The sequence below is a fragment of the Ranitomeya imitator genome, chromosome 6, assembly GCF_032444005.1.
Source record: "Ranitomeya imitator isolate aRanImi1 chromosome 6, aRanImi1.pri, whole genome shotgun sequence".
In the NCBI taxonomy this organism is placed as follows: domain Eukaryota; kingdom Metazoa; phylum Chordata; class Amphibia; order Anura; family Dendrobatidae; genus Ranitomeya; species Ranitomeya imitator.
Genome location: NC_091287.1, coordinates 418,363,099 through 418,383,166, shown reverse-complemented (window position 1 = coordinate 418,383,166; position 20,068 = coordinate 418,363,099). Strand labels below are relative to the sequence as shown.

At 44.4% G+C, this 20,068-nt stretch overlaps 1 protein-coding gene across 7 annotated transcripts in view; it reads left to right on the top strand.

The window, feature by feature from the left end:
- Window positions 1–20,068, top strand: part of LOC138642798 (ethanolaminephosphotransferase 1-like) — a 127,304-nt gene that overhangs the window by 2,741 nt on the left and 104,495 nt on the right. For 3 of the 7 annotated variants that reach the window (XM_069731304.1, XM_069731297.1, XM_069731300.1), the window contains exon 2: window positions 17,174–17,229. The exons of the other annotated variants lie outside the window; for them this stretch is intronic. The gene's annotated coding sequence lies outside the window, so the exon portion shown is untranslated. The remainder of the gene's footprint in view (window positions 1–17,173; window positions 17,230–20,068) is intronic. 7 annotated transcript variants of the gene reach the window in all.

Sequence of the window (20,068 nt, the reverse complement as noted above, 5' to 3'; positions counted from 1 at the left end):
TATGTTATTTACTGTCTTTAGTCAAAAGTATGTTATGTTGACAACCAATTCTGTATTATTAACAATGGTTTCGCACACATTTATTGTTTGATTTTTGGGCCCAAAGCCATTGTTGAATTTAAGGGGAATGGAAAATTTAAAGGAAGGTTTTCTATTTCTCCTTTTTGATGGGTCAGTGCCTGGCTTTGCCGTAACGTTTTTCAAAAGTATGCCATGTATAACACCATCCTAAGACATACAATATGTTTCCCATGCCTTTTTCATCATCACAAAAACACAATGCAATACATTCTTAAATTACATCTTGCCAAACAAATCAGGATTTTCATGGAAATCTCAAAAACAATCCATTCTCCAAGTGTTTTTCCTGTACAGCATGGGTGCAGTTTTGTCTTATTTTTCAGTGAACCAAATCTAAAAAAGTTGGTTTAGGCACCACTTCTGGTGTTGCCAACAAGATAAGGAGTTAATAAACAGTACCAAACTGTTCAGTCCGAATACAAAAAGTGTATTCTCAACATACCACCTCTCAGCATCTTAAGTTTTTCAGAAAGGAGTTTTAGCTTTGCACCTAACTAGTGCTTGTGTGCTAGCGATCTAGGTGAAAGGGGCTTATGATTAATTAACCAAATTTAGATCTTATTTCTTCAAGTGGCCTGCTTCTGCACTTACAGGCTGGATTCTGTTGCAAGTGCACATTAAAATAATAAACGTTATTTAAATGCATTCACATTGAATATCACTAGAAAAGAAGACTTGATTTAGTAGTAAAATTTGGGAAATCACTTTAGCAAATTGCAGATATTGTGTTTCTACAGGATTAGCAATATTAATTTTAAATATTAGTATTCAAATATTTATCTGAAGCCTACAGTGATGATTCACTTTACTCATATTCGCAAGGAGCTTGGCTAAAGATGACCTTATTGTTGTAACATTTTGGCTTACGTATTACATCTGCAATACCCGTTCTGCACATCACTCGGTTCCTCAAATTTCACATCAGTTAATCTCAACATTGAAAGATACCAACAATTTGATATATATTCCTCTGTAGACTGTGAGCCCTCGAGGGCAGGGTCCTCTCTCCTTCTGTACCTGTTAGGGTATGTTTCCACGTTCAGTTTTACATCCGGATTAGCTGCGGATTGGATGCTCCGTACAACCGCAGCGTTCAACCCGCAGCGTTCAACCCGCAGCGTCCTGATGTTACAGCATAGTGGAGGGGATTTTATGAAATCCTGTCTCCACTATGCGTGCGAACACGCACCCGGCGGCCCTGCGTCTTTTTAGAACGTAGCATGTCTGTTTACCTTGCGGCGACACTCCGTCGCCGCAAGGTAAATCACAGGGCCCTATGTATGGGGTGCGGAGATTCCGGATGTGTGCAGTGAGCACATACAGAATCACCACGTGTACAGAAGGGGGCAGCGCTTTGGGCGGAGCGGGTTTTCTGCACCGTCCAAAGGGCCGTCATTACGGACCGTGGACACGGACCCTTAGTGCCTTGTTTTTGCTCATGTTTATTGTACTTGTCTATATTTGCCCCCTTTTCACATGTAAAGCGCCATGGAATAAATGGCGCAATAAAATGTATAATAATAATAATAATATAGGTGATGATATTCTGATGAGTAGGAGTCTGATAGCTGAGACCCCCACAATCCCTGTAGTGGGGCTCTGAAATTCCCAATCGGATTAGAGAGGTGGCCTTACACTGCTTTTTTCATTCTCTCTCAGACTAGCCAGAATTTTCCAGTACAGAACTAATTTTGTTTTCCAGCAGTGCCATAGACCATGAATAGCGAAATTGCACCCATGCATCACCCCCTCTTCATTTAAATGGGGTATTTCCCATCCTCAAGATATGTGGAGGGGTTCTACTGCTTAGACCCCCACTGATCAGAAAGTTATCTGTCCTGATTATAGGTGTTATATTTCTATGCTGGGAATAACCGTTTAAGTCAAAATGCAAAAGTTCCGAGTATTGGCGTTATGACAAAGATACAGAACATTTATGGGCGACTTAAACAGCAGCTATCTCTCCTGGCTCCTCTGATACACGAGGAAGTTCAGCTCATCCCAGCATATATTTGTTTTCGATGGTAATAGAGGAGAAAGGTTTTTTTCAGACATCTCTGGAAGTAGCTTAACTCCTGTAAGAAAAAAAAAGTGTCTGTGCACATGTTGCATTTTTGTCGTATATCAGTTCTTTCAGATTTCACCCATACTAATGAGTGGGGGAAGAAAACGCAACAAAAATGTGACAAAAATGCACGTTTTATGCTGCGTTTTCTTGCTGCCAAGGGCTACAGAAATGGTGCAGGAATTTCTGCAGCCAAGACTTAACTTGTGCACATACCTAATTGGGTGCTGGAAATCAACAAGATATTAGAGTAGAGTTGGAAGGCCCCATACACAATACCTTGTTGACTGATCCCACTGAAAACACCACATACAGGCGACTGTCTATGGGGGTCTTTAGGGTATGATCATACATGACATATGATGCAAATATTTCTACTAATGAAATTCCATCCTACTAATGTAAATAGTTATTTCTACTGTATTACACATTACATTACAAATCCAAAATATATGGAATAATCACAAACATTTCTGCAACAAATTTGTCACATATGAGTAGACTTATGTACCTCAGTTCAGTTTATTTTACCAGCGACCACATCTCCGCAAATTGCTATCTATTATCTATCTATCAGCACCAAACGTGGTGGAAGAGTTGGCTTGCTCCTGTCCACCACCTGCTCCTTTACTCCAATCCCACTACCACTCTCCGCTACTCTTGCTTCGTTTGAGTTGCACTCCGTCCGTATCTATTCCCCCTCCAACTGGCTGTCATCTACCGCCCCCCAGAACTAGCCAGCTCCACCCTTCTCGACCACTTCACCACCTGGCTACTTCATTTCCTCTCTGCTGACATCACCACTATCATCATGGGTGACTTCAATATCCCTGTTGACGCTTCCACCTCAGATGCCTCTAAACTTTTATCGCTTACTGCCTCCTTCGGCCTCACTCAGTGGTCTTCTGCGGCCACTCACAAAGATGGTCACATATTAGACCTTATCTTTACCCATTTCTGTTCTCTTACTAACCTCACTAACTCAGCCCTCCCCTGTCTGACCACAATCTACTGACATTCTCTTCCCTCTCCTCTCCTAGTACGAAACCCCCACTCCACAAACTCACCCTCGCAGAAATCTCAAACACCTCAATTTGCAATCACTTTCTGAGTCCCTTCTCCCTTATAGACATAGCTTCCCTTCATGTCACAGATGCTGCTGCCACTTTTTATAACACCATAATAACAGCAACACTCGGTTCAGCCGCCCCCCTCATGCATAGCAAAACTCGTACAATCAACACACAGCCCTGGCTGACCAGCCTGACCAAAGAACTGAGACGGGCTTCCAGGGTCGCTGAGCGGAGATGGAAGAGATCCCACTCTGCCGAGCACTTCATCGCATACATGTAGTCCCTCGCAAGCTTCAAGTCCAAGCTCACTGCTGCAAAACAAACTTATTTCTCATCACTCATATCCTCCCTGTCTCACAACCCTAAACAGCTTTTCAACACTTTCAGTTTTCTACTCCGTCCCTCAGCACCTCCTCCCTCCCCTCTCATTTCTACTGAAGACTTTGCCTCTTTCTTTTAATAGAAGATCGATACGATCAGAGAAAGCTTTCGCCCGCAGCGCCCAATGCCCCTCTTAGCTGCTCAACCCTGTTCCTCCAAAGATCAGCTCTCCACCCTCCTGTCAAGATCACATCTCACCACTTGCAGGCTTGATCTGCTCCTGTTCCACCTCATCCCTAACCTCACCACAATCTTCATCCCAAACCTAACACACCTCTTCAACCTCACTCACAACTGGTGTCTTCCCCTCATCCTTCAAACACGCCAAGATCACACACATCCTCAAAAAGCCCTCCCTCGACCCTTCCTCTGTGTCTAGCTATCGCCCGATATCTCTTCTCCCATATGCCTCAAAACTACTGGAACAGCATGTCCATTTTAAACTGTCCTCCAACCTCTCCTCCTGCTCCCTCTTTGACTGGTGACAATCTGGCTTCCCCATCACTCAACTGAAACTGCCCTAACTAAAGTCACCAATGACCTACTAACCGCCAAAAGCAAGCGACACTACTCCGTCCTCCTTCTCCTGGACCTGTCTTCTGCCTTTGACACTATAGACCATTCCCTCCTGCTAGATTCTGTCATCTCTTGGCATCACAGACTTGGCCCTATCCTGGATCTTGTCATATCTAACAGACCGAACTTTCAGTGTCTTCCTCACCACCTCCTCACCTTGCCCCTTGTCTGTCAGTGTCCCTCAAGGCTCAGTTCTAGGACCCCTACTCTTCTCCATCTACACCTTCGGCCTGGGGCAGCTTATAGAATCCCACAGTTTGCAGTATCATCTCTACGCTGATGACACGCAGATCTACCTATCCGGACCTGACCTCACATCCTTACTCACCAAAATCCCACAATGTCTGTCTACTATTTCAGCTTTCTTTTCTGCTTGCTTTCTAAAACTGAACATGGACAAAACAGAATTCATCATCTTTCACCCATCTCACTCTACCCCTCCACCAAACCTATCCATCAAGGTCAATGGCTGCTCACTTTCCCCAGTCCCGCATGCTCGGTGCCTCGGGGTGACCCTCGACTCTGCCCTCTCTTTTAAGCCACCTATCCAAGCCCTTGCCTCCTCCTGCCATCTCAAACTCAAAAAAATATTTCCCGATCCGCGCATTCCTTGACCACGAAACCACAAAAACACTAGTGCACACCCTTATCATCTCCTGCCTTGACTACTGCAACCTCCTACTCTCTGGTCTCCCCTCAAGCACTCTGGCACCACTCCAATCCATCCTACACTCTGCTGCCTGACTAATCTTCCTGTCTCCCTGCTACTCCCCAGCCTCTCCCCTCTGCCAAGCCCTTCACTGGCTTCCTATCGTCCAGAGACTCCAGTTCAAAATCCTTACTATAACATACAAAGCCATCCACAACCAGTCTCCTCCATACATCTGTGACATGGTCTCCCAGTACTTACCTACACGAAACCTTCGATCCTCACAAGATCTCCTTCTCTACTCCCCTCTTATCTCTTCTTCCCACAAACGCATCCAAGACTTCTCCCGTGCTTCCCCCATGCTCTGGAATTCTCTGCCCCAACACATCAAACTCTCGCCTACCATAGAAACCTTCAAAGAGAACCTGAAGACTCACTCCTTCCGACAAGCCTACAGCCTGCAGTGATCCTCAACCTACTGAACCGCCGCACAACCAGCTCTACCCTCTCCTAGTGTATCCTCACCCATCCCCTGCAGACTGTGAGCCCTCGCAGGCAGGGTCCTCCCTCTTCTGTACCTGTTAGTGCCTTGGTTTTTTTTTTGCTCATGTTTATTTGTCTATATTTGCCCCTTTTCACATGTAAAGCGCCATGGAATAAATGGTGCTATAAAAATGTATAATAATCTATCTAATTATCTATCTCTCTGTTATCTATCTGTTTCAGCATTGGTTTTTCTACATTTTCCATGACACCATGTGCATTATGGTTTCTTCATCATAATGTCACGTTTATATACTCTATAGCTTATCAGTTATCTGCATAAATATGCTCTAAAAGTCATTTTATCTGTGTAAACTTTATCTGTCATCAGCCTATTCCCAGGAATTGTCAATTTATAAAATACTAGATGGTGGCCCGATTCTAATGCATCGGTTATTCTAGAATATGCATGTCCACATAGTATATTGCACAGCCCACATAGTATATTGCCCAGCCACGTAGTATATTGCCCAGCCACGTAGTATATTGCCCAGCCACATAGTATATTGCACAGCCCACATAGTATATTGCCCAGCCACGTAGTATATTGCCCAGCCACGTAGTATATTGCCCAGCCACATAGTATATTGCCAAGCCACGTAGCATATTGCCCAGCCACGTAGTATATTGCCCAGTCATGTAGTATATTGCCCAGCCACGTAGTATATTGCCCAGCCACGTAGTATATTGCCCAGCCACATAGTATATTGGCCAACCACGTAGTATATTGCCCAGTCACGTAGTATATTGCCCAGTCACGTAGTATATTGCCCAGTCAAAGAGTATATTGCACAGAGCCACGTAGTATATTGCCCAGCCACGTAGTATATTGCACAGAGCCACGTAGCATCTTGCCCAGCCACGTAGTATATTGCCCAGTTACGTATATTGCCCAGTCACGTAGTATATTGCCCAGTCACGTAGTATACAGCACAGAGCCACGTATTATATTGCCCAGCTACGTAGTATATTGCTCATCCACGTATGTCACAGGTTAAATAAATAAACATATACTCACCTTCCGAGGGCCAGTTGTAGTTTGATCACATGACCGTGACGTCAGGGCAGATCCTTCTCACGCAGGGCCTGTGATGACGTCGCGGTCACATGACCATGACGTCATGGCAGGTCCTTCTCGCGCAGGGCCTGTGATGACGTCGCGGTCACATGACCGTGATGTCATTGCAGGTCCTTCTCGCGCAGGGCCTGTGATGACGTCACGGTCACATGACCGTGACGTCATGGCAGGTCCTTCTACCATACCACCGGAACCTGCCGGTTGCATGGAGCGGTCACCGGAGCTTAGCCAGGAGCGGGAAAGGCGGCGGAAGGTGAGTATATAATGATTTTTTATATTATTTTTAACATTAGATGTTTTTACTATTCACGCTGCATAGGCAGCATCAATAGTAAAAACTTCATCACACAGGGTTAATAACGGCGGTAACGGAGAGAGTTACCCGTGGCATAACGCGGTCCATTACCGCTGGCATTAACCCTGTGTGAGCGGTGACCGGAGGGGAGTATGCGGGCACCGGGCACTGGGCACTGACTGCGGGGAGTAAGGAGCGTGTTATGTTTGCTAATGACAGGTGTTATGAAGGCAATCCAGAAACACAGTGTGCTTAGCGATCAGAGCGCACACAGTGATCTGACAAATACCCAAAAATACAAGAACGAGCTCTGAGACGTGGAAACTCTGTAGACTGCACACCTGATCCTATCCTAAACACAACTAAAAGCGGCTGTGGATTGCGCCTAACAACTACCTAGGCAACTCGGCACAGCCTAAGAAACTAGCTAGCCTGAAGATAGAAAAATAGGCCTGACTTGCCCCAGAGAAATACCCCAAAGGAAAAGGCAGCCCCCCACATATAATGACTGTGAGTAAGATGAAAAGACAAAACGTAGGGATGAAATAGATTCAGCAAAGTGGGGCCCGATATTCTAGGACAGAGCGAGGACAGTAAAGCGAACTTTGCAGTCTACAAAAAACCCTAAAGCAAAACCACGCAAAGGGGGCAAAAAAAAAACCCACCGTGCCGAACTAACGGCACGGCGGTACACCCTTTGCGTCTCAGAGCTTCCAGCAAAACAAAAGACAAGCTGGACAGAAAAAAAGCAACAAAAAAGCAAAAAGCACTTAGCTATACAGAGCAGCAGGTCACAGGAACAATCAGGAGAAGCTCAGATCCAACACTGAAACATTGACAAGGAGCAAGGATAGCAGCATCAGGCGGAGTTAAGTAATGAAGCAGTTAACGAGCTCACCAGAACACCTGAGGGAGAAAGCTCAGAAGCTGCAGTACCACTTGTGACCACAGGAGTGAATTCAGCCACAGAATTCACAACAGTACCCCCCCCTTGAGGAGGGGTCACCGAACCCTCACCAGAGCCCCCAGGCCGACCAGGATGAGCCGCATGAAAGGCACGAACAAGATCGGAAGCATGAACATCAGAGGCAAAAACCCAGGAATTATCTTCCTGAGCATAACCCTTCCATTTAACCAGATACTGGAGTTTCCGTCTAGAAACATGAGAATCCAAAATCTTCTCCACAATATACTCCAATTCCCCCTCCACCAAAACCGGGGCAGGAGGCTCAACAGATGGAACCATAGGTGCCACGTATCTCCGCAACAACGACCTATGGAATACATTATGTATGGAAAAGGAGTCTGGGAGGGTCAAACGAAAAGACACAGGATTGAGAACCTCAGAAATCCTATACGGACCAATAAAACGAGGTTTAAATTTAGGAGAGGAAACCTTCATAGGAATATGACGAGAAGATAACCAAACCAGATCCCCAACACGAAGTCGGGGACCCACACGGCGTCTGCGATTAACGAAAAGTTGAGCTTTCTCCTGGGACAAGATCAAATTGTCCACTACCTGAGTCCAGATCTGCTGCAACCTATCCACCACAGAATCCACACCAGGACAGTCCGAAGACTCAACCTGTCCTGAAGAGAAACGAGGATGGAACCCAGAATTGCAAAAAAATGGAGAAACCAAGGTAGCCGAGCTGGCCCGATTATTAAGGGCGAACTCAGCCAACGGCAAAAAGGACACCCAATCATCCTGGTCTGCAGAAACAAAACATATCAGATATGTTTCCAAGGTCTGATTGGTTCGTTCGGTCTGGCCATTAGTCTGAGGATGGAAAGCCGAGGAAAAGGATAGGTCAATGCCCATCCTACCACAAAAGGCTCGCCAAAACCTTGAAACAAACTGGGAACCTCTGTCAGAAACAATATTCTCAGGAATGCCATGCAACCGAACCACATGCTGAAAGAACAAAGGTACCAAATCAGAGGAGGAAGGCAATTTAGCCAAGGGCACCAGATGGACCATTTTAGAAAAGCGATCACAGACCACCCAAATGACTGACATCTTTTGAGAAACGGGAAGGTCAGAAATGAAATCCATCGAAATATGTGTCCAAGGCCTCTTTGGGACCGGCAAGGGCAAAAGCAACCCACTGGCACGAGAACAGCAGGGCTTAGCCCTAGCACAAATCCCACAGGACTGCACAAAAGTACGTACATCCCGTGACAGAGATGGCCACCAGAAGGATCTAGCCACTAACTCTCTGGTACCAAAGATTCCTGGATGACCAGCCAACACCGAACAATGAAGTTCAGAGATAAGTTTATTAGTCCACCTATCAGGGACGAACAGTTTCTCTGCTGGACAACGATCAGGTTTATTCGCCTGAAATTTTTGCAGCACCCGCCGCAAATCAGGGGAGATGGCAGACACAATTACTCCTTCCTTGAGGATACCCGCTGGCTCAGATAAACCCGGAGAGTCGGGCACAAAACTCCTAGACAGAGCATCCGCCTTCACATTTTTAGAGCCCGGAAGGTACGAAATCACAAAGTCGAAGCGGGCAAAAAATAACGACCAACGGGCCTGTCTAGGATTCAAGCGCTTGGCAGACTCGAGATAAGTCAAGTTCTTATGATCAGTCAATACCACCACACGATGCTTAGCTCCTTCAAGCCAATGACGCCACTCCTCGAATGCCCACTTCATGGCCAGCAACTCTCGATTGCCCACATCATAATTACGCTCAGCGGGCGAAAACTTCCTGGAAAAGAAAGCACATGGTTTCATCACTGAGCAATCAGAACCTCTCTGTGACAAAACCGCCCCTGCTCCAATCTCAGAAGCATCAACCTCGACCTGGAACGGAAGAGAAACATCTGGCTGACACAACACAGGGGCAGAACAAAAACGACGCTTCAACTCCTGAAAAGCTTCCACAGCAGCAGAAGACCAATTAACCAAATCAGCACCCTTCTTGGTCAAATCGGTCAATGGTTTGGCAATGCTAGAAAAATTACAGATGAAGCGACGATAAAAATTAGCAAAGCCCAGGAACTTTTGCAGACTTTTCAGAGATGTCGGCTGAATCCAATCCTGGATGGCTTGGACCTTAACTGGATCCATCTCGATAGTAGAAGGGGTAAAGATGAACCCCAAAAATGAAACTTTCTGCACACCGAAGAGACACTTTGATCCCTTCACAAACAAAGAGTTAGCACGCAGGACCTGAAAAACCATTCTGACCTGCTTCACATGAGACTCCCAATCATCTGAGAAGATCAAAATGTCATCCAAGTAAACAATCAGGAATTTATCCAGATACTCACGGAAGATGTCATGCATAAAAGACTGAAACACAGATGGAGCATTGGCAAGTCCGAACGGCATCACTAGATACTCAAAATGACCCTCGGGCGTATTGAATGCAGTTTTCCATTCATCTCCTTGCCTGATTCTCACCAGATTATACGCACCACGAAGATCTATCTTGGTGAACCAACTAGCCCCCTTAATCCGAGCAAACAAGTCAGATAACAATGGCAAGGGATACTGAAATTTAACAGTGATCTTATTAAGAAGGCGGTAATCAATACACGGTCTCAGCGAACCATCCTTCTTGGCTACAAAGAAGAACCCTGCTCCCAGTGGTGATGACGATGGGCGAATATGTCCCTTCTCCAGGGATTCCTTCACATAACTGCGCATAGCGGCGTGTTCGGGCACGGATAAATTAAATAATCGACATTTAGGGAATTTACTACCAGGAATCAAATTGATAGCACAATCACAATCCCTATGCGGAGGTAGAGCATCGGACTTGGGCTCTTCAAATACATCCTGATAATCAGACAAGAACTCTGGGACCTCAGAAGGGGTGGATGACGAAATCGACAAAAATGGAACATCACCATGTACCCCCTGACAACCCCAGCTGGATACCGACATGGAATTCCAATCCAATACTGGATTATGGGTTTGTAGCCATGGCAACCCCAACACGACCACATCATGCAGATTATGCAACACCAGAAAGCGAATAACTTCCTGATGTGCAGGAGCCATGCACATGGTCAGCTGGGCCCAGTATTGAGGTTTATTCTTGGCCAAAGGTGTAGCATCAATTCCTCTCAATGGAATAGGACACCGCAAAGGCTCCAAGAAATACCCACAACGTTTAGCATAATCCAAATCCATCAGATTCAGGGCAGCGCCCGAATCCACAAACGCCATGACAGAAAACGACGACAAAGAGCATATCAAGGTAATGGACAGAAGGAGTTTGGACTGTACAGTACCAATGACGGCAGACCTAGCGGACCGCTTAGTGCGCTTAGGACAATCAGAAATAGCATGAGTGGAATCACCACAGTAGAAACACAGACCATTCAGACGTCTGTATTCCTGCCGTTCAACTCTAGTCATAGTCCTATCGCACTGCATAGGCTCAGGTTTAACCTCAGGCAGTACCGCCAAATGGTGCACAGATTTACGCTCGCGCAAGCGTCGACCGATCTGAATGGCCAAAGACAAAGACTCATTCAAACCAGCAGGCATAGGAAATCCCACCATGACATCCTTAAGAGCCTCAGAGAGACCCTTTCTGAACAAAGCTGCCAGCGCAGATTCATTCCACTGAGTGAGTACTGACCATTTCCTAAATTTCTGACAATATACTTCTATATCATCCTGACCCTGGCACAAAGCCAGCAAATTTTTCTCAGCCTGATCCACTGAATTAGGCTCATCGTACAGCAATCCGAGCGCCAGGAAAAACGCATCGACACTACTCAATGCAGGGTCTCCTGGCGCAAGAGAAAATGCCCAGTCTTGAGGGTCGCCGCGCAAAAAAGAAATAATAATCAAAACCTGTTGAATAGGATTACCAGAAGAATGAGGTTTCAAGGCCAGAAATAGCTTACAATTATTTTTGAAACTTAGAAACTTAGTTCTATCTCCAAAAAACAAATCAGGAATAGGAATTCTTGGTTCTAACATAGATTTCTGATCAATAGTATCTTGAATTTTTTGTACATTTATAACGAGATTATCCATTGAAGAGCACAGACCCTGAATATCCATGTCCACACCTGTGTCCAGAATCACCCAAATGTCTAGGGGAAAAAAAAAAGTGAACACAGAGCAGAAAAAAAAAAAATGATGTCAGAACTTTTTCTTTCCCTCTATTGAGAATCATTAGTTTGGCTCCTTGTACTGTTATGTTTGCTAATGACAGGTGTTATGAAGGCAATCCAGAAACACAGTGTGCTTAGCGATCAGAGCACACACAGTGATCTGACAAATACCCAAAAATACAAGAACGAGCTCTGAGACGTGGAAACTCTGTAGACTGCACACCTGATCCTATCCTAAACACAACTAAAAGCGGCTGTGGATTGCGCCTAACAACTACCTAGGCAACTCGGCACAGCCTAAGAAACTAGCTAGCCTGAAGATAGAAAAATAGGCCTGACTTGCCCCAGAGAAATACCCCAAAGGAAAAGGCAGCCCCCCACATATAATGACTGTGAGTAAGATGAAAAGACAAAACGTAGGGATGAAATAGATTCAGCAAAGTGGGGCCCGATATTCTAGGACAGAGCGAGGACAGTAAAGCGAACTTTGCAGTCTACAAAAAACCCTAAAGCAAAACCACGCAAAGGGGGCAAAAAAAAAACCCACCGTGCCGAACTAACGGCACGGCGGTACACCCTTTGCGTCTCAGAGCTTCCAGCAAAACAAAAGACAAGCTGGACAGAAAAAAAGCAACAAAAAAGCAAAAAGCACTTAGCTATACAGAGCAGCAGGTCACAGGAACAATCAGGAGAAGCTCAGATCCAACACTGAAACATTGACAAGGAGCAAGGATAGCAGCATCAGGCGGAGTTAAGTAATGAAGCAGTTAACGAGCTCACCAGAACACCTGAGGGAGGAAGCTCAGAAGCTGCAGTACCACTTGTGACCACAGGAGTGAATTCAGCCACAGAATTCACAACAGGAGCGGCCATTTTCTTCCGGACTGTGCCCGTCGCTGTTTGGTCGTGGCTGTTTTGCCGCGACCAATCAGCGACTTGGATTTCCATGACAGACAGAGGCCGCGACCAATGAATATCCGTGACAGACAGAAGGACAGAAAGACGGAAGTCACCCTTAGACAATTATATAGTAGATATGTTATCCTATATTATAAATTGACTGCCGCAATTCTTATTGTACATTACAAGTTTGTAATTTTCCAGTATCAATATATATAAATGTATTTTTTTTAGAAAAAAAACATTGAATTGATGCCAAAATATGCCATTTGCAGCAGCCTCCATTCTCTGAATGATTCAGCAAAGGACTGTTGATTGCTTTTCACCTAAGACTTTGTTCACATGTTCAGTTGTCATCCGTTTTGTTATGGATCCAGTATTTAATAAAAGAGAAAAAAAACACTTGTTACAAATGTTATTAACATAGGAAACTGTATTTGTACTTTTACATTTTATTATTATTGCTGATGTATAAAAGCATATATGCCATACAATATAGATTGTGTATGGATGGCATACAGATGACAATACAGATAAAAAAAATTAACATCTTTTTCTGGATGAAAATTTGATAATTATGTTTATATACTTGTGTGAACCTAGCCTTAGAGATAGCAGTACGGAAGGGCTGTACGGGCAGCCCCCAGCGTACAATACAAACATCCACCTTATGTACAAGTCATAGCTACGGAAAAAAAACATACACTCACCTCATCGCTCACATGTCCGGCTGCTTTCTGCCACTTGCCCGATCCTCTTCATTCTGCCTTTGCGCAACAAATCTCCGGTCTCTTAATTATAGACCAGGATTTCCTGCCCCATCCAAGCCTTGGATTTCACTGAGTGTTGTAAAATGTGTACAGTGACCTTATGACGTGCAGTGACCTCTGAGGTCTAGACACAGCCGGAAGTCCAGGCCTATAGTGAAAACACCAGAGACCTGGCGCATGATGGTAGAAAGAAGAGAAAGCTACAGCGGGCAGCGGGGCAGTCAAAGAGGGGAGCGGTGAGGTATTTGTTTTGGGTTTTTGTGAAACCCTATTCCTTTTCCAATTTACATACAAATTCATATTAATTAGAGCTGTTAACAAACCTACGTTGCTCATAACCAGGGATTGTCTATACTCAGATTTCCAGATTCTCAGAGGGTAGATAGAAAAATATTTACACTGCTCAAAAAAATAAAGGGAACACGAAAATCCCACATCCTAGATAATACTGAATGAAATATTCCAGTTATAAATCTTTATTCATTACATAGTGGAATGTGTTGAGAACAATAAAACCTAAAAATGATAAATGTAAATCACAACTAATATCCCACAGAGGTCTGGAGTTGGAATGATGCTCAAAATCAAAGTGGAAAATGAAGTTACAGGTTGATCCAAATTCAGTGGAAATGCTTCAAGACAAGGAAATGATGCTCAGTAGTGGATTAAGGTCTGGGGAACAGGCAGGCCAGTCCATAGCTTCAATGCCTTCTTCTTGCAGGAACAGCTGACACACTCCAGCCACATGAGGTCTGGCATTGTCCTGCATTAGGAGGAAACCAGGGCCAACCGCACCAGCATATGGTCTCACAAAGGGTCTGAGGATCTCATCTTTGTATCTAATGGCAGTCAGGCTACCTCTGACGAGCACATGGAGGGCTGTGCGGCCCTCCAATGAAATGCCACCCCACACCATTACTGACCCACTGCCAAACCAGTTATGCTGAAGGATGTTGCAGGCAGCATATCATTCTCCACGGCATCTCCAGACTTTGTCACGTCTGTCACATGCTCTCAGTGTGAATCTGCTTTCGTCTGTGAAGAGCGCAGGGCGCCAGTGGCAAATTTGCCAATCCTGGTGTTCTGTGGCAAATGCCAAGCGTCCTGCACAGTGTTGGGCTGTGAGCACAACCCTCATCTGTGGACGTCGGGCACTCAGACCATCCTCATGGAGTCGATTTCTAATGTTTTGTGCAGACACATGCACATTTGTGGCCTGCTGGAAGTCGTTTTGCAGGGCTCTGGCAGTGCTCCTCCTGTTCCTCCTTGCACAAAGGCTGAGGTAGCAGTCCTGCTGCTGGGTTGTTGCCCTCCTACGGCCCCCTCCACGTCTCCTGGTGCTCTGCCCTGTCTTCTGGTAGCGCCTCCAGCCTCTGGACACTACGCTGACAGACACAACAAACCTTCTTGCCACAGCTCGCATTGATGTGCCATCCTGAATGAGCTGCACTACCTGAGCCACTTGTGTGGGTTGTAGAGTCCATCTCATGCTACCACGAGTGTGAAAGCACAACCAACATTCAAAAGTGACCACAACATCAGCCAGAAAGCATTGGTACTGAGATGTGGTCTGTGGTCCCCACCTGCAGAACCACTCCTTTATTGAGTGTGTCTTGTTAATTGCCAATAATTTCCATCTGTTGTCTATTCCATTTGCACAACAGCATGTGAAATTGATTGTCAGTGTTGCTTCCTAAGTGGACAGTTTGATTTCACAGAGATTTGATTTTCTTGGAGTTATAGTCTGTTGTTTAAGTGTTCCCTTTATTTTTTCAGCAGTGTATATATCTTTCCTGTATCAGAGGGTAGATAGTAACTAAAGGAGGGCATAGAAAATAGGCTACAAATAAGGAAAGCACATGAAGAAGAAATAAGTGATAGAAGCTGTGGTTATGCAACAGAGCGAGTGATGAAACCTGGATATGACTGTTACTGTATCTGGAGTCCTTCTGAAGATGGCTTTCATCTTTATAGGATTTTATTATGGTTGGAACCAAAATTTACTGCAATTTTCAAAATTGAAAATATTACATTATTTTTTTGTAATGCATAAATTTGTGTGACTAATTATATAAATGTCAAGAGATATAATTTCTTGTAGTCTGTGTATCTAAACGTAAGTGTAGATGGCTTAAAGAGAAGCATGACACCAGACATTATCCATCTCACACCTAGAGAAAAGCAGGACGGCACGGTTCAGATGTCCAACAGCACTCCTTATACCTCTGTGGGAGTCATTATACAGTAGAGTCAAAGAACATGGGACGACGATCCAATAGCTAGAGGCAGCAGCATAATGTATTGCATTAGATACGCTGACTGTGCCTTAGGAATGTAAAGTTACATTTAATGTGAGGGTGGAAGTTGGTTTTAAGACTGTCATTAAGGCCACCTTCAAACATCATTAAAAATAGGCAGGACCCCACGCAATTTTTTTGGGTACCCCCTTTTTAATAACCAGTAGAGGCTACGCAGACAGCTGTGAGCTGATATTAATAGACTGGCAATCTTTATGGATATTGGTCCCATCCCAGATTAATAATACCAACCCCCAACTGTCTACTCTTCCTCAGCAGGATTTAAAAAAATAAAGGGGACCCCACACCATTTTATGTATATAATGCGCGCTATTCATAGTCTGGAGTGCTGATTACAATTCTCTTCAGCATCGCCTGGTCTCCCTACAATCAGATGAGAGTTGTATTCAGCACCTGGAGCCTGGGAACAGCACTAACTGTAATGCTTTTCCCAGCCGCCGGAGCATGCCACTGAAGCATTTTATTTCGGGATGTGTCACATGAATGTTATTTGTGTGACATCATTGTGCACATATGTGGCACACATTTCGTCTGTGGTGCTGGAGTTAAATAGGATGTCTGCGATTCTTTCATAACTGTTGGTAAAGGCATAATGCATGGCTAGGGGCTGGCTTTTAATTACTTGACCAATTACTGAGTTTGTAACTCTTTTTGACATTTATAAATCATAATTTGGGGTGTCCATAGTCAATAAAGTAAAGGGTGTCAAGCAAGCCAGAAATGTGTTGGTGGAGCGAGTGTTTATTATTCTACTGCATCATTTTATTATCGCGTTCTAATAAAATATTCAAGATTTTTTTTACAAGACATCTTTGTAAGTCGGCTCTGTTTTCAATGGATTAGCTGGATTTTAGACACATGTTCAATGGGACTGAATCGAAAATCTGACTTATTAAGAGATCACAACATTTTTGTCCATATAGTTTATATGTTTCATGTAAAGTTTCTTATCTTTCTTTGTATGGATCAATGAAAATCGATCTTTGGGAATTCCGTGGGTGGACACATTACATTTGGCTAATGACAAGAACATTTGTTCTATTCTTATGTTTATTGCTTTTTATCTCAGCAAGTCTTACTGCACCTCCTGGTACGTTTGTCAGTTAATAGTAAACTATGCAGTAACATGGCAAACATTCAATAACCTTACAACAGATAAATCACTAGTGTTTCATATCTCTATGAATAGCAGATGGTACTACCTACCGATTAACCTTTAATAACCTCACAGTTGTAAAAGCCTTGTAATAATAAAATTAACATTTCATGTCAATATATTTAGACAATATATATTTATTTTACCTATTTATATAGAACCCACATAATTCACAGACATTTTCATCAATACAGGGCTCACAATCTATTATACAGCGAGTGAAATAAGGACTGAACACGTCACCAATTCTGTAAGTAAATATATTTTTAAAAGGTGCTGCTGACATGAAATTTCACTAGATGTCGGTAACATCCCATCTATTCCACACAGGCAAAGAAATCAAACAATAAATGTGTATAAATCAAGTTATGTGTAATAATTTGAAATGACACAGGGAAAAAGTATTACTGAAATGTATTTAATACTTCATGTGACGCTTGTTTATCTTGGACCCACTGCGCCCCTCACCGGGAAGTGGCTGGAGGGGCGTGATTAAGTGAACACCTGAGTTTTCACTAGAGCCCCTGTTGGTTGGGTTACACTTGAACCCAGGTGGATGTCAGGTACTACTCCAGGACAGATCCCGGTACCATGCAGCTGACCCCAAGGGTCAGGACAGCAGAAACAGTCCAAGGCAGGGCCGTTTACAGATGGTTCTAACCTAGAAGCTTGTTCAGACGGGAAAGACTCAGGAACCGAAACTTGCATTGTGGGTTTCAGGCATAGATACAACCGCAGCAGTTTTAGGATTCTGGTACCGAGGTGCGGTTTCGGGTTCAGATACCACCGGAGCAGTTTCAGGGTCAGTTACCAACCAAAACTGTTTTGGGTTCAGGTACGCTGGAGCAATTTTGGGTTCAGGTACCATTGGAGCAGTTTTAGGATTGTCTCAGACAAGACTGATACTGGAGAGCAAGATTCATACTGGTACAGGATTAACTGGACTGGTACAGGGACCTAATAACAAGCTAGCAGCTTGCAGACTGACTAGCTACAATTGCTGCTCTGGCACCTCCCAACAGGTGGATGTGCCTTAAGTATTAAGTGCCTCACCAGCTATTGGCTGGGAGTATATTAGGAGTGTGCGCTGTATCTTTAAGAGACCAGAAGCGCACACGCGTGCCCTAAGCACTCTGCCAGGGAACCTGCGTGTCGCTCGCAGACCCTGGGACATGGAACATGAAGCAGGAGACAGAACAGTGTGGCCTAAGCAGTGAGTGAGTCAGTGTCCCTGCTGAGCGGGAGGAGCAGAGGCATGCAGGAACACTTAAAACAAAAGCCTTTGTTGGTGATGACAGCTTCAACAGGTGACAGATGACAGGTGATGACAGTCTACTGCATGGAGAAACTAGTTGCATGCATTGCTCAGGTGTGATTTTGGCCCATTCTTCCACACAAGCACTCTTCAAATCCTGAAGGGTCTGTGGGCTCGTTCTATGAACTCTGAGCTCAGAGTTCCTTCCATTCATTTTCTATTGGATTCAAGTCAGCTGATGGCTGGGCCAGTCTAGCAGCTTTCTCTGAAACCAATTAAGAGTTTCCTAGGCTGTGTATTTGGAATCATTGTCTTGCTGAAATGTTCACCCTCGTTTCATCTTCTTCATCCTGATAGATGGCAGCACATTTTAACGTGTCTTGGTACATTTGTCCATTCATCCTTGCTTCAATTATATGAAGCTTGCCAGTCCCGTATGCTGAAAAACAGCCCCATACTATGATGCTCCCACCTCCAAACTGTACTGTTGGTTTTGTGTTTTTGATGTGATATGCAGAGTCTTTTGCCCTCCAAACATGAGGTGTATTATGGTATCCAGAGAGTTCAATTTTAGTCTCATTTTACTAGACTATATTCTCCCAGTATTTCTCAGGCTTGTCTAAATGTTGTTGAGTAAATTTTAAATGCCTTTGAACATGATTTGCTTTCTGTTCATCAGTGAATTCTTGCGTGGTGAGAGTGCATACAGACCATTGAGGTTAAGTGCATTACTTATAGTTTTCTTTGTAACAATTGTAACTGCTGATTCCAGGTCCTTCTGTGGCTCTCCACAGGGAGTCCTTCGCTCTTGGACAACTCTTCTGATTATTATTTCAATCCTCTGCCTGAAATCTTACAAGGAGGACCTGGTCATAGCCGGTTTCTGGTGAAATGGTGTTCTTTCCACTTATGGTCTATGGCCCCAACATTGTTCACTGGAACCTTCAGTTGTTTAGAAATTATTTTAATGAATCATTCCTCATTATTACACTTAGGTTAATTTATGGACATCTGTTGTTTGATTTATTTGCCTGTGTGGACTGGATGAGTTGTTGCCGACATCTGGTAAGAAATTCATGTCAATAACCCCTTTGGAAATATATTTATTTAGAAAATTGGCGACGTATTCAATACTTATTTCACCCACTGTAAAAACTTATATGCATTATACCAATATTGAAAATCAAAAGAGCAAATTAAGACATTAAATAATGACTCAATATTTCTTTGTATATACACTGTACTGTATATGCATTATAATAACACAGGTCTACAAAAAATATTTTTTTTAATCATCAAAGGTGACTTCTGAATCATCTTTTTGTCCTGATTTAGAAAATGTACATAGTTTTTCTGTAGCACGTATAGTTTCCATGGAGCAGCGTCATTATTATAAGGTATAGGAAATATACTGGCGACATTAACCCCTTTCTGCCATATGACGTACTATCCTGTCGAGGTGGGGTGGGCCCGTATGACCACCGATGGGATAGTACGTCATACGCGATCGGCCGCGCTCACGGGGGGAGCGCGGCCGATCGCGGCCGGGTGTCAGCTGCCTATCGCAGCTGACATCCAGCACTATGTGCCAGGAGCGGTCACGGACCGCCCCCGGCACATTAACCCCCGGCACACCGCGATCAAACATGATCGCGGTGTGCCGGCAGTGCAGGGAAGCATCGCGCAGGGAGGGGGCTCCCTGTGGGCTTCCCTGAGACCCCCGCAGCAAAGCGATGTGATCGCGTTGCTGCGAGGGTCTCCTTACCTCCCTCCCTGCAGCAGGCCCGGATCCAATATGGCCACGGCATCCGGGTCCTGCAGGGAGGGAGGTGGC